The following is a 5,406-nucleotide window of genomic DNA, read 5'->3' on the forward strand; positions in this document are numbered from 1 at the left end:
CTTCAACTTGTAAATTCTCTCAGAATTTCAACAAATGTTAAATATCATCTCGGTTTAACTTCAACTTGTAAACTTTTCTCAAGTTTCAACAAGTGTTAAACATAATTTCGGTTTAACTTCAACTTGTAAATTCTCTCAGAATTTCAACAAGCGTTAAACATCATCTCGGTTTAACTTCAACTTGTAAATTCTCTCATAATTTCAACAAGTGTTAAACATAATCTCGGTTTAACTTCACTTTGTAAACTTTTCTCAAGTTTCAACAAGTGTTAAACATAATCTCAGTTTAACTTCAACTTGTAAATTCTCTCAGAATTTCAACAAGTGTTAAACATGATCTTGGCTTGTGAAATTTCAACTCCCAAGCATCATTCTTCAGCCCTTTGCCCCTAATATAAACTTAAGTTCCACTTGGATTCTCATTAGGCACGTGGCTTTGACCTTGATATTGCTCTATAGGCAGGGGATCTGCCCCCTGCATGGCTTCCACATACCCCTTTGTGTAAAAAATTTTTTTAACTTAGGCTAAGCTCTTCTCTTCTCGGACTTAATTATCTAAGCCGAGATCTTGTTTTCTAGGATCTGGGATTCTAGATCTGGAATCTGGGATCTACTCACTTGGGCTAAGCTCTTGTCTTCTCGTGTCCAGTATTATTTCGGCTTTGCTTCGGCGAACCATTTATCTTCTCTTGTTTGGACGCCTTTGTCCCCGGTGTGTTTTTCTCGACTTTGGCATACTTTTTTATTTTGGCCATCAACTCCTTCATGCTTTTCGACAATGTCTTTGCCAGTGATTTTCGAAGCAGGCAGTCATCCTTCAAGCTGTTTTTAAATGACATGACCGCCACCTCTTGGTTGCATCCTAGTATTCGGTTGAATACCTCATAATACCTTTTGGCATAGGCCCTACAGCTTTCATCCTCGCCGATCTTCAGGGCCATTAGGGCGTCTACCCTCAATGGTTGTAGCTTGTTTGTCATGAACTTGGCCACAAACATCTCGGCTAGGCCTTCGTAGGTTTTCACAATTCCTTTTGGCAACTTGTGAAACCAGTCCGATGCAATTTCTCTAAAGGATGAGGGGAACACCTTGTAGAGCAACGGCTCGTTCCCGGTGTACAATGTCATCGAGTTCAGGTATAAGCCGACATAAAAGTTGGGGTCTGATTTACCGTCGTAGGTCTAGAATCTCGGCATGCTAAACCTCTTCGGGGCTTCAAATTTGTCCAATTCAACTGAAAACGGCATTCTCGGCTTGACCAGGGAGATTACCTCGGTATCTTGTTGTTTCTTCTGTAGGTGATCTCTCAAGTCCTCCTTGGTCCGCCCAGGAGCTCGTCTATCTCCTGACTTTAATCTTTTCGGTGCACTGTTCTCAGCTTCGTTGTGAGTCCTTTTTGACCTTTCTCCATTAGTTGTGTTGAAGCACAACTCCTGCCTTTGATCATGCCGATGTTCTTTGGGATCTTCTTCCTTGGTGCGGTGTGTCCTTCGAGATTCTTCCCTTTTTGACCCTCCTCGCCCAACTTCCCTCGAAGGCTGGTGAGAGTGTTCTTCGCTCCTGGTATGTTGGGGGACTGCAGGGACTATTTTCTGCCCTCCTTTCTGGGCATTGGCCGCTGGAATCGGCATGTCCTGCAGTAGGAACGATGGCTGCATGACGTTGTTCTGCATCAGAAAATTGGCGACCATTTGCAGGTCCACCAATTTGTCTGCCATTCCCTTTATCTCGTCGTCCTTCCGCAGGTATCTATCCTTCCATACCTGGAGGTCGTCCTCGTTGTAATACCCGCTCCGGTCTGTTTTCTTTGGTTCGTCGATCTCCTGGCCGACGTCCTTTCCTCCGTTCTTATCACGAGTCTCTTTATTGTAGTTGTCTTCTTCGACGTCAAGGTCAATATGTTTCTCACTCTCGGTAAGGGTGTCGTCCCCATCCTTCTCTTTCTGTCCGTTGTTGGTCATCTATTCTCCTTTCTTTCCCACAGACGGCGCCAAATTGTGTAAGTGATTATCCGACCACACTGCCAACTCAGTATTCAGCTGGAGAGCACTGGCAGAATAGATGGCACCTGTCTGACCTGCAACAGAAACAGAAGATTCCGGCGGTGGTTCGTCCACCCGGGGGCACTCTGATGATCAAGTTAGTACTTAATATCTCTCAAAGATAACCAATAGTGCTTAACTCACTAGACAGAATATTAAAAGCATAAAATTCATACCTTAGACCCATGGGGGTGCCTCCCTTTTATAGTCAACATAATCCTAGTCCCAATAGAAGCCTAGCTCTAATGGACTTAGGATTACTGCTAATCTTGGACTCCTAGTAGGATTAGGATAAACTCTCTAAGAGTCTTATCTTTACCCAAACTGAAGTCTTCTCCCATTCTAGGACTCTTGTCCCTTACTCGCTTATCTCAGATTCCGATATTGCTGTAGAATACCTCGGTAGTGCCCCAAATATCTCGACAAACATGATCTGCCTACGTAGCACCTCGGCTAACAAACTCAGCCACGTGGACTACCCAAAAAATATGTCCCCACAATATATATTGATATAGATATTGTACGAGCACGAAATTATCTTCTCGTATAATCTTGTTGATTAAGTCTGCGCTCCTCCAAACATCGTCGCTTTATTCCCTGAAAACACAAACGTGAGCTAGCCGGCGGGGGTGTGCCGGATACCTCTCCGATGCCTAAGTCAGCAAAATAGACAAATAGACAAAAGCTCTGTGTATTCGGGAATCAAAGTTGTGTTACCTCTATATAGGTTTTATTGTGAGCTTTTATAACTTTCGCCTGGCACAATCCTAGTAGGACTCTTATTCCTCCATGTAGAGTCCTCTTAGGAATCACACTCCTGAAAGATAATGCTTATCCTTCAACACCCCCCTCACTGCTTAAACCAAGTGAGATGGTTTTACCCCGGTTGGATAACAGTATGGCCGAGCTAATACTAGTCCTTTGTCATACTCAATAAAGTGCCTTCACATGTGTTGCATAGCTCGGCTATTATTCACTTGTACTTCAATTTTGGCTATTGAGACCAAGCTAACCATAGCAAGTCTTGACCAAGCTAACAAAAGCAAGGTTCACCAAAAGAAGCCCAAATATCTCGGCTCCAAATACTTTGACCGAGATAATTACCCTCATTCCGACCGTGGTGACCGTAACCTATTGGATCGAGCTAACACTATCCACTTCACTAAGCCCTTTTTACCCCGGTCCATAAAGTAGTCCCTCACTACACCTGGGCCTAGCTCGGCTCTAATGCACATAAAAACTCCCTCTCAATTGCCCCTTAATTCCATCTGCCATACATGATTTGGGATCACCTTTTTATCAGCTGAGCTAAAAGTGGCCTATCAATCGAGCTAAATTGATACCGGGCTACTAATTTGTCTAGTCCAAACGTCTTTTCAGTCACTGCATAACGGAATCGCTTACAATTTTCTTGGACACGTGGCTAGCTTTTATTGGTCAAATACAGCTGCCACGCCGCCTTCGTACTTCGCAAAATTTGAACAGTCCCACCTGTGGAGAAGTGGTTTGGAAATACTCTTCAGATCCTGGGAGACGCTAGTGATCCTCAGCTAGTCACCTGAAAAGATACAAACACTCTGGTCGAGGGTGCCGGAATTAGCACTCCGACGGACAAGTCAGTTTAGACACTCAGGATAGTTTCTTTACTAAGTTAAGTGAAGTGATTCTTACATACCTTTCTAAATCTGTAGTTCTTGTATTTATACTTGCTTTTTGGTCCTCGGGGCCTGAGCCTACTTTTATCCCATTTCCCTTTTATTTATTCGGAGCTACTGATCTCGGGCTATTCGGCCTTTCTAACGTATTCGGCATCCTAGTCACGCAATATGGAGCCGAATAATATTTGATTTCTGGGATACGCGCCTTCCGACTCTTCTATTTATTCGGCTCCCATAATTGCCCCCTAAGCACTTTACCAACGACAGTTGGCTGGAGTGCTTGGTTCCGAATTTCGAAAAGCTAGAGCCAAAATTTGGCGGTTGGCCTCATCCTCATGCGGATATCTAAGCGCACTGTAGACACCCCATTTTTGACCGCCCTTAAGACTTGGGCACTACTGATGGTTTGCTCGGTGTTGAGAGATGTGCAGGGCAAAGAATCAGTTTCTTCGGCTAGAAGAGAGGCAAATCTTTCAAAACACTTTGTTTAGGGTTTTGGAGTTGAAGAAAAGAGGAAAGGAGAGGAGAAAACTAGTTTGGGAGAAGTTCGGCATGAATCCGGGTAGAAGCGAGTCGAGCAGCCCTCGCTGAATCGGACTTATCTATCTGTGCACTTGGATTTTAGCTATGAGGCCACCACCGTCGGAAAGCTTACTTCCGGGGCTTCATTTTTCACTCAAGAATCTCCTAGAGCCAAGTCCGGGTGGGGGAGATATGATCAGTTGAAGTCGGGCATCATCCCGGTTGGATCGAATCTGCGCGGCTTCACGGAAAAGGGGATAACTTTTTGCACAGGAGAAATTTTGATGCAAGGTTTGCGCCATTGGAAAGCTAACTTCCGGGGCTTCATTTTAGACACCAACGGGCAGTTTTTTGACCTTACCGGCCATCCACCGGCACTATATTTATCCGGCCGGCAATTTATTGTGCCGACCGGCAAAATATTATGCCGACCGGCACTTTATTTTGGCCGATGACCAAATTTTCTGGCCGGTTTGCACCATTTGCACCCTCCAAGCCTGGTGCATGCCAGCTGTGCCAGCTGGGATGCACAGACCCTACTCCACGTGCATATATGTGGCCATTTTGCACCCTTTGCACACCCTTTGGCCCCTTTTCTTGCACCCTTTGCTCAAGGCTTCTTGAGGAAGCCTTGACCCCTTGTCTTGGCTTCCTCAAGAAGCCTACCAGCTGTCCAAGCTTCTCCAATAAGCCTTGAACCCCTTTGACCCCTTTCCCTTGACTTAGCTTGTAAGTTAAGTGTTTTCCTTGCCTTATATAAGCACCTCTCCTCCTCCTTTGTTTAGGTTGGATTTTTGGAGCAAAAACCAGACCTAATACATACATATAACATATATCCCTTGATCTCTCTCTATATCTCTCCCATTCAACCATCAAACACCCTTGTTCTTGGGCCATTTCTTCATCAACTCATAGCACAAGGCATCCAACGCCTATTCCAGTAGCTTGAGGCTGTTCTCCAAAGCTTAGGAGCACCTAAACTTGGTCCAAGAGGTGTTGATTTGCTGGGCTTCAAGGGTGAGTCATCATCTTCCCTTTTCTAGCCTTTTTTTGCTTCATATCTAAGCCATAGTTGCTTGCATCTTTGGGCTCCGACCCAAACTTCAAATCATCATATTTTGAGGTCTTCTTCATGTTTGATTGAGGACCTCTTGCTGTTTGAGGATAGTAGCTAGCACTTCCTT

The sequence above is a fragment of the Camellia sinensis genome, chromosome 4, assembly GCF_055761805.1.
Source record: "Camellia sinensis isolate YWXY chromosome 4, ASM5576180v1, whole genome shotgun sequence".
NCBI lineage: Eukaryota > Viridiplantae > Streptophyta > Magnoliopsida > Ericales > Theaceae > Camellia > Camellia sinensis.